Source organism: Lactuca saligna, chromosome 8 (genome assembly GCF_052625555.1).
Source record: "Lactuca saligna cultivar CGN05327 chromosome 8, ASM5262555v1, whole genome shotgun sequence".
NCBI classification, from domain to species: Eukaryota; Viridiplantae; Streptophyta; class Magnoliopsida; order Asterales; family Asteraceae; genus Lactuca; species Lactuca saligna.
The window spans coordinates 6764769-6784508 of NC_136424.1; the positions used below are offsets into that span (position 1 = coordinate 6764769).

The 19740-nt window shown below is 39.9% G+C and overlaps 1 pseudogene; it reads right to left on the minus strand.

The window, feature by feature from the left end:
* Positions 1-17210: 17210 nt before the first annotated feature.
* LOC145008943 (scarecrow-like protein 8 pseudogene) lies at positions 17211-19497 on the minus strand (annotated as a pseudogene).
* Positions 19498-19740: the final 243 nt, after the last annotated feature.

A 19740-nucleotide genomic window follows, 5' to 3' on the forward strand; every position in this document is an offset into this window, starting at 1 on the left:
CAGGAAGATAAGCATTCGGAAGTCAAGATAGTTATCGGATTACGACTATTGTGAGAGGGACTCGACGAGTCACCATATGACTCGACGAGTCGGAACGCATATATAAAGATAACTCTACAATGCGAGAAGGGGGAATTCTGGGAAGTTTCAGAAGTGCTTAGCTGCGAATAAGAAGCCAGAAGAACCCTAGAAGTCGACCAAGGAAGCTAGAATCCAATCCCGGGAGTAATTAAGGCGTAATTTCACCATTCTACTTAATTCTTTTGTTTTGTCAACATGATTAAGCAACTTGAACTTATTTGTTTGCTGTTATTTACCTTAGTTATGAACTAATTTCTTTATACTTCTGTTTGGGAATACAAAGTTGACAATATGGTTTGATTGATTGGTAGGATTAATTCCAAGTTGGTGATTAATTGTTATTTTAGCTTGCTAAAGAACCTTGTGTATGAATGATAATTTATTTTCTGTTAATAGGAAGATAATTGATTAGCATGAACATCTATTGATTATCAACCTCATATGATATGTGACCACTATATCATATGTCTAGGATTAATGAATATGAAACTAGGATTAATAAGGAAATTGAGTAAACTCATGTGCAAGCTTGTAAGATGACCATCGAACAAGAGGTTAATTAAGAATAACGAATTAATTAGCTATTGCAAGTCTAACTTAACCCGAATAATTAATCTAGTAAATATAATTAAATTAAGCAATTGGCCACTGTTTGAGTTAATTTATTTGCTAAGGATTAGGGTAGTGAACACAAACTTAATCACTTAAATCGGTAACCAACGAAAGAATTAATCCATTACACTATTACCTTAAAGTCAACCATAAAGTCAACCGAGTTGAACTAAACAGAAGTTTCTTTCCCATTATTGAATCTAGTTAATTTGTTCTTTTCTAGTCTTGCATTAGTTTTGGTTAGTAAGTTTCTAGTCTTTTAAAACTAGAGAAAAAACCCCTATTTGCTAAATCAACTTAGATAGAATTAGTTTTTAATTTAATTTGCCGTTCCCTGTGTTCGATACCCTGCTTATTTAGCTATACCACAATTGATAGGTTCACATCAACATGCCATTGATTATTCACTCTAAGATGTTTTACTCTGATAATAATAATGTTTTGGAGCAATGAGATTTATGTTTTGACAGAATGATTTGATGACTTGTGGTTTTATTATTAAACTTAAATGAAATTTTTAGACTGTATTTTTGGGACGTTACAAGTTGGTATCAGAGCCTTGGTTTGAGGGATTCGGGTACACTCTTCGGTGTGTCTGAACTCAAACTGAGGAATTGGTAAAGAAATTTTCAATAAGGAAAACCATTTTTTTTTGTAAAAAGGATTTTGAGCAAAGAAAACAATTTTAGAAACTATAGAGAAAAGAACTTTGAAATGAGAAAAGGAAGTGGCGTATGCAGTCATCCGAGCTCAAGTAAGTTGAAAGACCCTCACTTTCGTATTATTAAAGCAGTTGTTACTCCAAAACATGCTACATGCATATTCACAAACAATATTTTACATTGATAATTTATTTACAAACGACTAGATACAAACCGATTAAGTTTAAGTTTATTACAAAACTACCTAGGATATTGTATATTTTATACATACTAAAACTTAAATACAAAAGTAATAGTATAAATTATTTTAATTCTTCCAATAGTATAAAGCTATACCGGATGCTTATTGCCTGCAATATATTAAAACATTGAGAGGGTAAGCGGTGACGCTTAGTGAGTTCAAAAATAGATACAATATAACGTTATACCATATATATATATATATATATATATATATATATATATATATATATATATATATATATATATATATATATATATATATATATATATTTCAATATGGCAAAAGCAAAGAGGAACAAGGAACAACAAAGGCATATATGAATCATGTGACAAACTTTCCATATCAATCAATGACTTGATTCAAAGATATACAATCAATGAGACATAACAATTTCCAAACTTGATATACATCAATAAAGCTTTGGCCCCCATGCCCAAATGGCACAGAAGACATACAATTTATGATTAACATTTTGGTAGATTGCAGGCTTATAGCTCTGTCTAACCATTTGCCAACACCATAAAATATAAATTATTCTCTTACGGAGACATGTTCTACATGGCTAAATGTTATATACCAGTACCAACGTGAATCTAAGTCTTTTCACTTATCACATGGTCAAGGGTATATCTTTGCTATTACAAATAGCAAATAAAAATAACACAGGAAAATAACCCGGAATCATAACACTGAAAAGCACATAATACATATAGCACATAACATACAATTGTTCCTATATATTAAACTCACCGTGAAATAATCGGGGGCTAAAATATTAATTTGGGTAGCACTTTGGCTCTAAATATGACTTTCTTCATTGAAAACCGAGAGTTTTCTTGATAACTGGGCTCTGCGAAGGTAGAGATTCAAAACCGAAAAGATAAATTTTATGGGCTTCTCGGAAACTTCGGAACATGTTTCGGGTGTTAAAAATACTATCGGGGCTTCGGGGGAAGTGGAATTAGCTAAAATATTGAAAAAAAGGTGAAAAGGTGCTAAAAATCCAACATTAGTCGGGACGTCTCGCAGACACTATTTATAGTGCGAGCCTCGGATCCGAAGCAAGAGGGAAGGAGGGCAGGTGGCAGCTTCACAAGTAGGACATGCAGCTGATGCGAGGCGTTTTACGAGCAGTCTTAGACGTCGCCTAGGACACCAGATGTGTCGCATGCGCAGTGGACCTCGCTTTGGTCCAATCAGAGGAGGACATGGGTCAGCAGCGATAACGGGCGACCTGGCATTTCCGGATAAGACTTATCCATGCGAAAATTCTCGAAAAATATGCCCACATCTTCTAAAATCCATAACTTTCGCATACGGGCTCTGTTTTTGACATTCTTTATATGTACACGTAAGTGGGAATATATTCTACAACTTTCGTTTAGACTTCGTCGGCTAATTTTGACTTTATTTTTAATATTATTATTTTTAACAGACCAGGATAGGATACTCCGTAAAATATTCATAACTTCTTCATACGGAGTCCGTTTTCGTCAGTCTTTTTACCATTCTACTACTATTGACGAGACCTTCATTTCTCGTTTAGGTTGTGTCGGCTAAATATCGCTCAATCTTTATTTTGAGTTTTTAGTTGTCTACTGTTATTCTGAAACTTAGAAAAATCATAACTTCCTCATACGAAGTCAGATTTAAAAGTTCTTTATATGAAAGTTTATTATTTTAGCGAGTTCTACAACTTTCATTTAAATCACTAAGGCTAAAAAGTAGTTTATCGGAAACTCACTTTTTATGCGACATAGTGTTTGCAGGTTTTATCGTGGATCTTCGATTGGTCATAACTTCTTCGTTATAACTTGGATTTTAACGATGTTTTTGCCTAAACTTTTCTAACAGGATTCTTTACAACCTTAAATAATTAAATTTTACTTATTTCAAATTTTATATTTTTGCTAAATTTCACTATATGACATTTGATTGGATTCTTATAAGACTTCCAATACTTTCTGTAACACCCGTAGAACATGGCTAGTCAATTTAGGAATGATAGGCGTCAAAAAATGAATTTTTGATGAAATATTATTTACAATGAGTAATCTTAATTAAGTTATAGTATATGTTACAAGGTTTTCGTGCATATAAAGAACGCCGAAATCCGAGTTATAACGAAGAAGTTATGACCTGTCGAAGTTTCGCGACAGAACCGGCACGACACAGCGCGACGTAAAAAGTGAATTTATGTTAGCGTGATATTTAGCCTTAGCAATCTAAATGAAATTCGTAGAATAAATTAAACCATGAGCGTGTATAAAAAGAACGCCCAAATCTGACTTCGTATGAGGAAGTTATGATTTTTCGAAGTTTCGACTTAGCGGTATGCAGCCCGAATGCTCGATTTGAGACCGAGCGGTTTTTAGCCGAAACAATCTAAATGAGAATCGAAGGTCTCGTTAATAGGAGTAAAACGATAAAAAGATAGGCGAAAACGGACGTCGGATAAAGAAGTTATGATTTTATAACGGAGTTTTCCTGTCTCGCCTACTAAAAATAAATAATAAAAATAAAGTCAAAATTAGCCAACAGAGTCTAAACGAAACTTGTAGAGCGTAGTCTCACCTACGCGGGGATATAAACAACGTCGAAAACGGAGTTCGTATGAGGAAGATATGAATTTTTGAAGTTTATTAAATATTTTCGATATTTAATTTATATATATATATATATATATATATATATATATATATATATATATATATATATATATATATATATATATTACGATATTATCCGAAGGGGGGGGGGGGTTCAGCGATCTTATCGTCATTACGCCCAGCGTAATCTCAACTTACGCCCAGCGTAATTCGACCTTCCAGCCCCTATAAAAGGAGGTCGAGGGCAAACGAGTTATTTGCTCATTTCTTCCCTTTTTCTCGCGTTTTTGCATCGTTTTTCTTGCAAGAATTATCCCGAAGCCCCGGTATCATTCCCGAGCCCCGAAGCAAGTCCCGAGGCCCCGAAGATCCCGAGAAGTGCAATTCCCGAGCCGAAGCTCTGCCCGCGAGGAGTCCGGTTTTTGTGAAGATCTGCCGAAGAATACTACTTCTACAAGCCATAGTGTTGTCCGATCATCTTCTAATCAAGTGAGTGTGTGGTCACTTTCTTCTAACACATAAATATTAAGTATTTGCTATGAAATACGTGCTACGTGTATAATATTTTGTTGTTTATTTGAGATGATTGTGGAACGGGTGAATTATATAAGTTTTAATGAGTTAAACTATATACGTATTTTGCATCTAAAGATATGTTGGGTAGAACATAAGTAGATGAGGTTGTGGGTAGGTGATAAAAGGTGGGTTGGACCATGAGATAAAATGATAAAGAGATAAACTTGTTTTAGATCCGAGAGTATGGATCAGAGCAGGAGGTTAGTTTTAGATCCAAGGGTATGGATCAGATCAAGAGGTTAGTTTTAGATATGGGAATATGGACTAGGTAATGAGGCAAATTTAAGATCCGGGAGTACGGATTATGTATTTTTGAATTACGTGTTCATACGATAAGGTATCATGTGTATAGTCCCTTTTAGGAATGTGATTTTTTATACTTGTATTGATTAAAGTATGAAATATACATATGTATGTAAAGTATTTGTTATCGTCCGAAATACGGGTTAGATATATTTGATAATATACAATGTGCGAATCAGTTATGGTTCAATATGTGTTAAGATGTGAATATATGATATTATTACTTAAAACTCTGTGTTAAGTATACACTAGTTAGCATTGCCTAAACGGAGTTCATATCAAAAATTGATTATAAGCATTGTAGGCTTGCCTAGTGATGGGTTAAGGCTTAAATAGGGATGTTTAGTTCAATTAAGTTTGGACATTGGGTAGTCTCTTATTAAGAGTACGTGCATTGCGAGATTGGTGATCGCTGGAGTACGTCCTACATACAAAAGTACATTTTATGTACGAAGTATTTTTCAAAGCTCTGTGTCTTGGGTGCTGCTTGTGCCAGGGTACCATTATGTTCTCGGGTACGATTCTTTCGCATACCAGAGTACTATAATGTGCCAGAAGTACTATCATGGTCTTTTTGGAAATTTTGTGTGTCGGTTACGGGAGCGTACGGGAGTACTCTAGTAGTATTTCCCAATACTTTTATTTTGAGAGAGCTTTGGAGTCAGCGTTTCTTTTATGAGGCGATCGACCGAGCTTCATATGTCAGCGTTTTTCTTTCATGAAGTAATTAAGGGAACTTCGTAGAATGCCTAGTAAATTGTGTCGGTAATAGACCACTGCTAGGTATGTTTGGTGTTATATTACTGAATAGGGTGCGTCTGGGGGTTATCTACCTCATGTATTCAGGCCACTGCTAGGCAAAGTTCGATGTTGGGATAGGTAAAGTCTGGGGGTATAATACCTCATGATAGTCAGACCACGCCTAGGCATTATTATCTAGATAACTACCCCTGACTTAAAATGTCTTGTGGTTCTTTATTTTACGAATGAAGGTTCGTGGTGAAACTCATTCTATTCCCCTCATTTGATGTCTTTATTGATCCTCGTTTGTTGCTAGGGAATTTCCGAAGCAGCTTCGTCAGTTGTTGTTCATATCGATTTCCTTAGGCTAGATCTCGTAAGATCATTGTATAGGGTCAGTATGTGGGGATCGACGGGATGGGATAGATTGTTTTAGAAATATGATTTATATGTGTTAATAATATTAGTGGTTTTGTAGGATCGAGATATACATTATAATCACGTGGTTTGAACTAAGAGCTTTCGTACTCTGTGTTCCTTAGGTGATTGAGTTCACCAGGGATTTTTGAACTAGGTGTTCATTAGGTATTATTGAACGGAGTATGTTCAATGGGTGTTCTTGAACTAGGTGTTTATTAATTATTTTAAACTGCGTGTTCACCAAAGGTAGTCTAAGAACCATGGCAGCACTAGACTTTGTGCCAATTCCTTAGGGCAATTCTTAGGAATGAATGGGAGAAGGGTATTCGGTTCTTAGGGTAAATCTTTACTAAGTAAATAGAGATAATGAGGGTGGGTAATTGGATTAATTGTTTGATAATTAAATATAATAATTACATTATTGTGGGTTGAAAACCCTATATGCTCACCAGGCTCCCAAGCCTGACCCACTCAGTTTTCTTTGCATTACAGGTAATGGCACAAGAGTATAAGTTGGTGGACTTGACGAGAGATTTTGGATTATAGGCCAGTAGTTATGAATAACTGTTGTAATGTCTATTTTGTTCTGTTTATGCTTTTGGTCTGTATTGAACATGACATCCCGAGATTTTGTTATATAATGAAAATACATTTCTTTAAGGAAATGCTTTGATAATTTTTATCATATCTTGTTTTGGGAACAAATTCCGCAACTGATTTCTTTAAAAGATTACTCTGATTTTATAAAACAAAGCATAAACAAATCGGTCTTTTCTGGCCGTGAAAATGGGGATGTCACACTTTCTGAATGATTATAAGCATAGTTTTACTTTATTTCTAGTAAAAACCATCTGTTAGAACTCAACATTCAAATTCACATAATATTTCGTAATATTATTCACTTTTATAATTTACAATACACGATAACTGAACGTGTATGTTACATAAGTACCCCAAATTACCCACACAAGTTTGTGTTATGTAATGATATGAGTATTAGAACTGTATTCTAGATTAGGACTAAGGATCTGGGAAGGATGCCTTATGTTCCTGCTATATGTGTTTCAGCTTTATGAGAATTGCATGATAGTATCGAGTAGACAGTAGTAGAATAGCCTTTTTAGGTTATGCCTAATAGTATGAGCTTAGAATCGTATGCTAGTACAGATTCTCGTTATGTGGATAGAATTGCTTGATTATATTTTGGTTAGACTTTCCATTTTGTCCAAATACTACTTGCTTTGTGCTTTGTGCGACTCGGAGTGATGGGAGTTAGCCATTAGGTGAATACGTCACGTCACATCTGATCAGGGTTGAATAATTTCAGAGTGTTGTATTTGGCCCTATTGCATAGCTCTTGTCTGAGTCCAACCGTTGTAGGGAAGATTCCTTTACTCGAAAGATTATCTGAGGCTCGTTACATGTGATGGTGTTCAGGTAATGGCTAATTGGCATTACGAAGATGCCTTCGGTAGCTGAAGACTGGGTACGGGTTGGAGGTTACCTTAGGCCAAGCCTAGGATGAGATTAGTGATGGGAGTGGTGTGGTAGAAGGGACTTGGTGGAGTTGAGGCAATTCCTGAGGAAAGTACAAATAGATGTGGAAGGTAGTAGGGGACCATACTACTGGAAGCAGAGGATCCGTACTCGATTCAGGGAGTGCCGAGATAAGACCAGGAAACTTGTAGTGCATGTGTGATCCCTCATCATTAAAGAGTGATCTGATGGTTGTAACAATATGTTTTCAGCATGGTGACGGTGCGTGAGAGACCAGTGGGCGGATCAGGCGCCGGTGAGGGATCATGCTCAGGATCAGGAGCCCAACAGCTCGAGGAGCGGATGAGAGAGTTGATATCAGCTGAGGTTACGTGTAGTATTCTATACCAAACTCCTGTGATCTTTGGTTCGGTCAAGGAGAGTATACTGGAGATTTTGGATGAAAGGCTAGGAGCCTTCCGTACTCAGGCTTTGGTAGGGGCGCGTACCCTAACGTTTCGGGAGTTCAGAGCTTGTGGAGTACCAGATTATCATGGGGCTAGGGACCTTATTGCTAACAGCAGATGGTTGGCTTATGTTTCCAATGCTTTTCGCACGAGCTAGTGTCCCGATGGGGACAAGGTCAAACTCGCCACCTGTCTTCTGAAGGACCGAGCACGGTATTGGTGGGAGGAGGTTGATCATGCGATTGGTAATGATGCCGCGTTGGACACGATGACATGGACTAATTTCTCGACTAGGTTCATGGCCGAGTTTGCACCAGTTATTAAGGTGCAGCAGCTAGCACGGGAGTTTCAGGACCTCCAGCAGACTATAGAGATGGCGGAAGAAATCACTGCCAAGTTTAGGGAGAGGGTTCTTCTTGTTCCGCAGTATGTCGCGGACGAGGAAATGAAGAAGGCCCGATATCATGAGATGCTGAGGAGTGATATCAGGTAGTTTGTGAGCAGGTTCAGCTGCAAGACGCGGGAGGATATGATTGCTCGTTCCAGAGTGAGGGAGATTAATTTGGAAACAGAGAGGAAGAGGAAGCCGGATGAGATTCAGACAACTACAGGTTCAGGTAAAAGGTCCAAGGGGCCAGATGCGAGACCGAGGGATTTTCGGGGCCGCAGTCGTTGTAGCAAGTGTGGCAGGACACATGAGGGAGCGTACAGGAGTGGCAGTGGTGGTGATTCTGGTTACTTCTAATGCAGCCGGACTGGCCACTTTAGCACGGATTGTACTGCTACCACCACCTAGGGATCAGATTTGATTAGTTTTCATTGCAGTCAGCGGGGCCACAGGAAGGCCCAGTGTCCGAGTTTGCTTTCAGTAGGACCGGTGATAGCACCTGCCTCTGTGAATTTGAGGATTACCGATGGTCGTCAGGGTCGAACAGAGGCGCCTACGGCAAGGAACGGGGCCTCTTAGTTAGCTACAGTGGAGCCCCGAGCAGCACCAGATGTTGGAGGTGTGTATCATTTACTTTCTTGTCAACTTTGATTCATGATATTATTGTTATGGTACTGCATCGATGTTAGTAAGTATATATTTTGCAGTACTATATTGCTTGCCTATGAATGAGCTATATGCTATCTGCATTCCATGGATGAGAGAGTAGCAATCCGAATATTTTTCCCTTTAGGGTAGATTATCAAGATGCAGTCACTATATCAAGTGTGATTGGGACTTGGGAGGTGCTCTGTTAGTTGGCAAGATTGATTCAGATCTGGTAAAGGGTGAGATGGAGCGCCAGCAGAAGTAAGTGTGGTTGACAGCAGATCAACACTTCAGGTGATATGAAAGATTTGGAATCCGTTCCGTCAGGGAGTGGTAAGGGATTAGCCGGATCAAAGTAGGGGAGAACCCTCCGAGTGTTCAAAGAGCAGTAGCATGCGAAATCTGTGGGAATTAGTGACCTTCGAGATAGAAAGGAAAGCAGTCTGAGCGACTGTGTGGATAGAGAAGTGCAGGAGTTGGGAGTTTGAGAAACTTCCCAACACTTAGTTCATGTAATTATGATTAGTGGATGATTGGTTTTGGAAAACCAAGCTGGAGATTTTCTTGGTAGAATGTGAGTATAACTAGGATGTAAGACTACGGGATAGATGTAGCATTCATCAGTAAAGAGAGATAGTGTGGGAATTGTGGTGAGATCGCAGGATGATAGTATTATCCGTTACTTGATGGCTGGTTTGGGAAACCAGGTTGAAGGATTGATAGCAGGACTTAAGTGAGTCAAGACGCAGAGTGTATGAACGACCAGCATGAGATGCTTTCGGATTAGTAGTCACTAGCAGAGACAGTATGGAGAGTGTGATAGAACTGCAGGAGAGCCGCAACATTTCAGTAGAGGCCAGTTAGAGGAGTGTGGGCGAGGGCTCATATCTCCTAAGGTAGGGGAGTGTGGGAGAGGGCCCGTATCTCCTAGTTAGAAAGGTAGGGATCAGGAAAGAATAGTTCGTTGAGATTTAGTATGGAGTTGGTCTGCATAGCCCTAGAGTGGTAAGACCTAGGGAGAGGCCGCTCCAGGATACAAATGGGTGACACCCGTGGGCGAGGCCAATATGTTAGTAGCAGTAAAGGTGAGACCGGGGAGCAAGTTTGCTAAATAGTATGGTTTGGGTGAGACCTGTGGGCAAGGCCCGTGTGATAGTAGTAAGACAGATGAGACTAGAGGGAGGGACCTCTCTAGAATACAATCAGGTGAGACCTGTGGGCGAGGCCCGCATGATTATAGTAGTACAGGTGGGACCTGCTAGAGAACTTAGGGTCAAGATAAGGGATCGGGGATCCCAGGACTGGTAGCGCCAGAGTGGAAGAGTAGATGGAGCAGTTATAGATAGCCAAAGTATCCTCGGAAGCTATTGGGAGCGACTAAGAGATTGTGTTGGGTGTAGTAACCAATGGGAGTCTGGTAACCCAGTTAACGGCTGATTAGTTGGGACCAGGGTGGTCTCGGTTTATCCGGAAGGCGGATAAAAAGATAGCAGGGTTCTCAGTCAGAGGGAGTAATGATAAGAGGAGAGTGGTGTGAGACAGCTAGTTGACCAAGGAGTGCTACACCTCTTAGATCAGGGTTAAACAATCACAGAGGGAAGGGTTTGGCCCTGTTGCGCAGCTCTTGTATGAGTCTAACCATTACTGTGATGAATCTTTTACTCGAAGGATTACCTGATCCATTCGCTAGTTTAGGTGCTCAGCACTAAGTTATAGTAGCAAGAAGTATTTAGTGTGTATCGGCAGTAGTGACCAACACTGGGAGTAGCTGGAGTAATGGATACCGTGAAGGATATGTCCTTCACAGTGGTAGAGGAGGTGGTTAGTAGTGGAACGTTGCCTTGGGAAGGCCAGTAAACGCGCAAGGAAAAGGGGGAGAACCCCTAGGATGTCCATCATAAGTACTCGGGGAGTACCGGGAGGATTGTCAGTTGAGTGAGTTGTGTGCTCAGGATTAATGGGATTAGAGTGCACTTGAGGATTGTTATCTACAAGGACTAGCTGTATTCTGAGTGACCGGGTGGAAGGTCAATGGAAGTGGTTGGCCGGAGTTGTATTCATCAGGCAAGGGTGATGCGAGCGGATTGCAGGATAGTTGGCCGTAGCGGACTTCGAGGACAAAGTCTAGTTTAAGTGGGGGAGTGTTGTAACTCACAGAATTAGAAAGGCCAAGAAAGGAAAGGAAACCCCAAGTCAAAAAGGGGGTCAACTCGTCGAGTCTAGTGAAGAACTCGACGAGTCGGAGTGGGCTCCGTATCGCAGAATAAGTGGCCGACTCGGCGAGTCGGCGAGTTTAATCTGGGTTGGGAAAGCCCTAATTCCGGGACTTGGTACCCTATTTAAGCATCTTATTCTCTTCCATAGGGTTCATTACAGCCTCTCTCATCTAGAACCCTAAAACCCTAGCCACCCAACTTCATTCTTGAGCTTTTGGTGAAGATTAAGGTCCATTGGAGTGGATTTTGAAGGCTTGAAAGAAAGGAGCAAGGAAGGAAGAGTAGATCTAGCCTCCATATCGACTTGGCAACTATTAGGAGGTAAAAATTCTGTACCTTGAGCTTTAAATTGATAGATCCCCTTTCTAGCTTGCCTTTATGTCACATTTGGATCATTTCCAAGGTTAATTCGAGTATTTAACCCTTGAGGATGGATTTAGACAACAAATCTGGATACTCTTGAGCTTTAGAAGCTCAAAGTTGTTGGCTTTATCCAGCTGAGATCCCATTTCATGACCTAGACCTTCTTTCTAGCTTGAATTAAGAGTTTTGGCTTCATAACACCTTGCATGCACGTAAAGTTAGCAACTGTATGTGCAATGCTACCATAAGGAGTCTAGATCTATGAGTTTGAGGTGTTGGAATGGACTGGAATCGGCATAATAGAGTTGTCATAAGATGGACTTGGCGAGTCAGTTCATGGACCCGACAAGTCAGGTTGCAAACCCAAACCCTTCTGTTTATGAGTTGGATCAATGTGTGGGGTTAGAGAAGGACCCAATCAGTCTGTGTCCGTAATGGACATGAAGATCATGGTACTCGACGAGTTCAAGGAGGAACTCGGCGAGTCCAAAGCAATCTCCTTAGCTTATGAAGATGAACTCGACGAGTTGTAGAACAAATCGGCGAGTCAGTTAAAGATGGTCCCGGATGTTTAGTTGAAGGAGAACACATCAAGTTATTGCTAGACTCGACGAGTAGAGTCGAGGTTGTTTTGGGATTTGAGGAACATGGACTCGATAATTTGGTAGAACAACTCGGTGAGTCGAGTCAACTGGAAGTTGACTCTGACCATTAACTTTGACCATAGAAGGACCTTGACCAGAGTTTGACTTAGTTAGACTTCTGGAGGACATTTTGGGACTAAGTGTTATATTGGTATTGGTAGCTCAGGAAGCTAGAGGAGCATCAGTTCGGGAAGTTATCAAATAGCAGTCAGGAGGGTATCAGCAAGGATTTCAGCAGTGCAAGGTGAGTTTCCCTTTGTGATAATGGGTCTAAGGCCATAATGTCGGCCCATGTAGTTATGAGTATGAAGACCCGGGGGTTAACCCTAGGCATAGTATACTAGTATGGTAATCTGGACCAAGGTCCGATGTCGGGTGGGATCCCAAGGATTGTTTGCATGATAGATTATACTTGTCGTCTGTGTGATACTTGTATGTACCTGATATAGAGGTGAGTGTGGGCGAGGTCCCGTATCTCACCACTAGCAGAGTACAGACGGAGTTCCGTATCTCATTAGTAGCAGATCAGGGGCGAGGACCGAGATAGGAAAAGAGTGAGTGTGGGCGGGGGGCCGTATCTCACTAATAGCAGGAGCTTGGATGGGGTTCCATGACTCATATTCAGTAGGACAGGGGCGAGGCCCAAGATAGGCGAGGACTTAGAACAGGAATACAGTAGGGTACGTTCAGTTTATGTGTTATATATTATAGTTATATGTAGTATGTGCTTAGCGGGCGGGGCCCAGAGATAGGCAGGGCCTAAGAGAAACAGATCTGTATCCGAGCGGGGCTCGAAGCCAAGCGAGGCCTGGAGCAACGGTGTCGTTGTAGCGGGCGTGGCCCAGTATTTGTAGTATGTGATTATGCAGGGTATGTGGTAGGTTGGGGAACTCACTGAGCTTCGTGCTTACAGTTTTCATATCTGGTTTCAGGTACTTCCGGTAGCGAAGGGAAGAGCTCGGGATGATCGCATGGCACACACCATTGATTATTCAGTCTGGGATGTTTTACTCTGATAATAATAATGTTTTGGAGCAATGAGATTTATGTTTTGACAGAATGATTTGATGAGTTGTGGTTGTATTATTAAACTTAAACAAAATTTTTAGACTGTATTTTTGGGACGTTACAAAGGAACTTGAGAGTGAAGTGGGTTTGAGAGAAATGTTTGGTGTTTGTATGTGTGTGTGGGAGGGGGGGGGGATCGGCAGAGAATATGAGAAGGGGAGGGGTTTGACTCCTTTGAGGCTTGATGTGATACTTGCATAGAAACATGAGGGGTAATGGTACATATGCATGGTTGTATGCTAGTCAATAGCATTGTTGCATGTTGAATAAAATTGAGGTGGCAAACTATTTGCTCACTTTTTTTTCTATCTTTTTTTTTTTGTTTTATTCAAGCTCTATCCGAAACCCCATAGGGTTTTTGGCCTTAAAGACTTCTCAAGGGTTTTCGGTTTTAAGGGTGGCTGAACACCCTGATTTCATAAATAGTTTGCGGTTTTTCGATGTGTATATGGGTCTTTGGGTTTTACTTGATCCAATAGAAGGCTTTTTGGCCCAATGGAAGGCCCAAAAGGAGTTTTCGACCCAATAAGGCTCAAAGAAAACTTTCGGCCCAAGTCAAAGATTTTTTAGCCTAATATGGCCCAAGAATGAGTTTTCGGCCTAATAGGGTGTTAGGCCGAGAATTTTTGGACCAAGGCACATAATTGATTGGGCTTAGATATTGGATCGAGTTTTGGACTTTCATGAGGCTATTTCAACTTGAATCGCAATGTATTCACGTATGAATTCAAACAACATTGTAGTTTGAAGTTTATTAGTCAGGTGCAACAAGGTTACATAGAGGAATTTGCTGTGAACAAGCTTCACATCTTAAAACCTAAATTGTTAGTTGTGACAAAGTTTGCAACAAAAAACTTGGAAAGAGAAAATATTTTAATGTGCTAGCCTGTTTAAACCAGTTGATGGTTTAGGTTCCCCAGTTTCTGATCCGACTCTTACAGAACTAACAGAAGCATGGTCGGCGAATTACAGTATCTTACCTTAATAAGACTTGATATCACATATGCGGTTCATCAAATAAGCATGATGATGTATAGTCATCGGAAACCTAATCTAAATGCTATAAAGCACATTCTCATATATATATATATATATATATATATATATATATATATATATATATATATATATGTGTGTGTGTGTGTGTGTGTGTGTGTGTGTGTATGTGTGTGTGTGGCACTATAGATCATGACCTTCGATTATTTACCCAGTCAGCTGCATACCTTACTACATATTCAGATGATGATCGGGCCCGTTGCCCAACTACCAGATGCTTTATATTTGGAAACTCTATCATTCTCGGATATAACATGTGATCACGGTTATCCAAAAGACAAGGTACCATATCTCGAGTAAGTGTTAAAGCCAAATACAATGGAGTTGCAAATGTAGTTACTGAAACATCTTAGATTCTAAGTCTGATATAAAAACACCATCAACCTTCCATTTGAGGTACCACTTCTTTTTGTGATAATGTCAATGTTATGTACTTTGCTTCCCACATGGTTCAACATCATCGGACCAAGCATAATAAGATTAACATGTACTTTATTCGGGACAAGTTTAATGTGTCAAATACGAATTCTTAACGTCTAGTCTTCTCGGCATTGTGCTGACATTTTCATCAAAGTGGGTTCCTCTATATTTTTCTTGATTTTCAATCTAGATTGAATGTTATAATTATAACCAACATTCCAACTATCAGAGGGTGTTAATGTATATATTTATTCATTATTCATTTTTTTAGTTGTGTATACAACCCACTGTTTCTCAGCCACTTATTGTTTGTGTAAATATTGTGGTTTAATGAAATGGTTCTATTTCTCAACCACTTATTGTTTGTGTAAATATTGTGGTTTAATGAAATGGTTCTATTCATGGGGGATATCTCTTGTAACTTTGAAAGCCTATTAGATTACGTTCAAAATTACATACATTAGGTTCATAATTCAAACTCTGGCACACCCAAAATATTGTTAGTGTTCGGATATTTATCGAGATATGATGGCCCCAGGGTTGGGTTTGAATGTACCATCTGTTGGGTTTATATGCATATATGTATGGATTTTAGGCAACATAATCATTCAATAACAACCCTAAGTGTACATGCACCCTAGATCTATGTTTTACTATTATAACAACATACTTTCAAAACTATGAATTTAAACTACCAAGAGAGATAAGATTACTAATATTTAAAGTAAAACAGTACATACTTTTGATTCCCTTGAAGGCCCTGAAGTATTAGTTGCTCTTGGATAGATCTAGCACCCAAAGTAGGAATATCCCTAAAGGCCTACACCCAAAAATCTAAAACCCTAGAAAATTAAAGAGAGAGAAGAGAGTCCATGAGAACCGAATTCTCACTCTTACAAAGTGTGGGATCAGATTTATGAAGGCTAGATGGGTCTTTATATAGTTGATGTAACTTAAAGATAAAGTTTATTTGAATTAATTAAATAATCATATTTAATCCTAATCAAATCATTTGCTTATTTGTTACCAGGAACGATTCAAAAAGCTCCTAGAGTCTCTCCAATACCGTCCACCCTCTTAGGGTTTCTAGAATGTTCAACAATTATCATGTAATAAATTAATAAACTATTTATCTTAATATCCAAAATCTTTTTTCTAGCTATTTATTCTCTTTAGGATAACCTTAAAAGAACTTTGTTATTGTTCCGAAAGTTATACAAATTATGACATTTGATAGCTATTTACAACACCATCCAGATGGGATGGTTTACCATTTTTCGTATACATCCTTACGCGTTCCTATGAAGCTTCCATAGAAGTTCCTACTTTAGAAATTATGTAGTCCATGGTATCCATCATATCCATGGATTTGCCTCCATGCTTTATTAGGTTAGGATCGGTCTCATCTCATTCTCACTTCTCATCCACTACAATCATATCATCCTTATTGATTTCACTTGTAATGCTTAATTCGATCCGTCCAATTGCCAAATGTCATGAATTTGATCGTGGTCGTTTTGTTGATTTTGAAGACCTTACGCGAAATATAAACATAGACCCCTAAATATAATTTTTTTATATATGTATAAGAGCAAAATTTATTAATTTTACGATAAGATTCAGACACATATTAGGCCGTTAGCAATTATATTAGTGAGTATCATTAAAATAAAAAAAATTGTTCACATATAAACAATTAACGAAACCGATTAGCAACACAATCGGGACAAAGGCCAGGTGGTTGCAATAGATTAGAAAGAATAAGAACGGATTTGCGAGGAAAATTTTCTGATACATAAAAAAACCTGGTCCCCTTAACGGCGTGGGTCTTACAGCCGCACACCGCATTTTCCCGGTCCTGAACTTAGTCCTTCAAGATTGCGTCACTTTCCTGTAATTAACATCCGTCTAAGCCGGTATAACGTGTATAAACACACACAATTGAATAAAGGAAGGGGTCGTTGGTGAGGGGTCATTTGATTCGATGTTTTTATGTGTTTATCGTAAGATCGGTATGATGTATCTCGATCGATTGCGAAATAATATTTTTGTATAGTTTCAGGTTTTTGTTTAATAAAAGGAAAAGTTGTAATCTCAACTCTCAAATAAAATAAATCTTAAAAGATCACAAGTATGAACGCTATCATTAAAACGTCAAATCACAGAAAACAAAGAAATACTATGGTTTTGCGAATCATAAATAAAAGACATTATAATTGATACGATAGATTGAAAATTAAAAATTAGCTGAAATTTTGATGGTACAAGTCACACTAAATCATATTTTCCATATTTATGGTTTAAAATTTTTAAATGGGATATTACAATTATGCTAATGCCACGCCGATGCGACGGTGAGACTCCGGCCCATCCACCCAAAACTAATCCCGCCGCCCTCCTCCTTCACCGTGAAGCCCGGATGACCACGTGTGCCCGAGTTCACCTTCGTAACTAATGTTTCAGCCCTGAGTTGACTCATCGCCTTTGGCTCGAACCCAGCCATGCTCATTCGGGCCCGCCATTTCCCAAACACCTCACATCTTTCAACCCTGTCTCTCCCCTCACACGCAACCGAGTTCATCATTTTCCGACTCAGTCCCTCCTCGATTTTCACTCGGTCCGAGTTATCCCTCCCAATCGTCGCGTCCAGCGACTCCAACAACGCCCCATAAAACCCACACGACTGGCTCACGCGCGTCTCAAACGACGCTGTGTTAGCGTTCAAATCCTGCTCCACCACCGTCACCAACGCCGGTGACAACCCCTTCACGCGCCGCAACACCTCGTCTCTCAGATTCTCCGTAGTCACGCTCTCGTCTGGCAATTTGTACAACTTGAAAGCGAAATTCACAACCAGAACTTCTCTGGGTTCCACCATTAAGGCCGACGCATTGAGATCGGATAATTTCAAAGTTGAAATATTGAAAGAAAAGGGGACACCCAGTTTGTTAGAAAGGGAACTCAGACCATCACCCACGAGTTTCAATCTATCAGCACCCCCATTACCAAAGTCTGTGAAAGTTGTAAGCTTTAATGAAATGTTTGTCTCTTTATCAACCTTACGCGCCGCCGCAATCTCGTGAAGTAAGTACACATACTGAACGCCCTGACCTATATCGAAATCTACCACATGTATGTTGTTCTCGGCCTTCCCCAGTTCGAGAATGGCGTCGTTCGCTGCCATGAGAGCAAGCTTGAAACATGGGGATTTGTCATAGAGCAGTTGAGTTGACACGATGTGATCTTTTCCATACAACTCCGACGCCGTCGTCGGGTTCCCGCTTAGCCGCGATCGGAGTGCGGACGCAATGTAGAAACTCAATCGCTGCTCGGGGGTACCAAGCGCGTTTGAAACCTGGTTGAGGCGCGTGAGGATTTCCATCGCTGAGTCGTTTTTCCCGTCGGCAATTGCGACTGCGGTGTCGGATAGCAACTGCTTTGGGCAAATTGGGGTCGCTGGAGACGCGGAGGAAGATGCACAGGACGAAGAAGACGACGACGTCGGAGAAGGAGAAACCGTGTTCTCCGCTTTCACCACCGGGGTGGAACCGAGTATGTTGTGAATCGTTTCCGACCACTCGCTGTTAGTAACGCCGGAGACATCGTTTTCTCCGTCTTCATCGTCCAATAAAAGCTGTTTCTCTAGCTCTTGCAGACGTTTCATCATCTTCCCCTCCGTTTCTTGACTGGCCACCGATTGTTTCGCCGCTAAATTAGGTAAAGAAACTCGGGGAAAATTGCCACGATTGTTATGTTGGTAATTACCCATTACGCCGTTAAAGTTTCCATTACCAAGATTAAAACTTTGCACAGTCGCCGGTTGAACTTGTTGCATAACTGGAACGCCATAGCGAGGAACAGACGACAACGACGAAGAAGACATATTAGAAACCGAAGAAACTTCCGGCGAATTCGGAAAATCCACTAGAGAAAGCGGAGATACAGGAGAAGCATGCTGATTAGAAGGCCTTTGTTTCACGTTTCTCAAGAAAAACGCAGCTTGCTGCTGGAGTTGGTGATGGTGTTGGAATTCAGCCAGAGATCTTTTCCCCATCAACTCAGGTCGCCTGAGTCCGATCTGAGAAGATGGGTCAGCAAGAATTCCGGCAAGTGGTGACCGGTAAGAGCCTTGTGGGTTGTTGGTCATATTCATCATAGACATGGATCTCCCACTGACGTTGTTGGTGCCGATGTTGATGTTGATGTTGAAGTAGTCTGGATGACCGCCGGGGAAGCCTGAGGACATGGTTGCCGGCGATGTGAATTAGAGGAAATAAAAACTAATGGTATTGGTGGAGAGTAGTCATTGAAGGGAATTTTTGGAAATGGGAGAGGGTTTCGTGAAAGCAAAATTGGATTGATTCTGGTTTTTGATTATAATCCTGGTGGGTGTAGAGAGAGAAAGGTAGTTTTAGAGAGAGAAAGTATTGGATTTCCAACTGGCTTTCTCTTGATGACAAAAGGTAGGAGGATTTCAATGTGACGTGCATTCCCTACTTGTACCTTACAAACTTCCTATCATTCGCCATTCCTACTTGTACCTTCCTCACAAAATAAATACTATTTTTCTTTCTAAAAAGTTTAAGATTCAACTTTTATTAATATAGTATAACTGTTGATGATTATAATATAGAAATATTCACGGAAATGAACGCATGATATTCAATGGAAAAGTTAAATATGCTTCTAAGTTTTGTTCAAATTCATTTTCGTATTTTCTATTCATATAATATGACATATGCAACT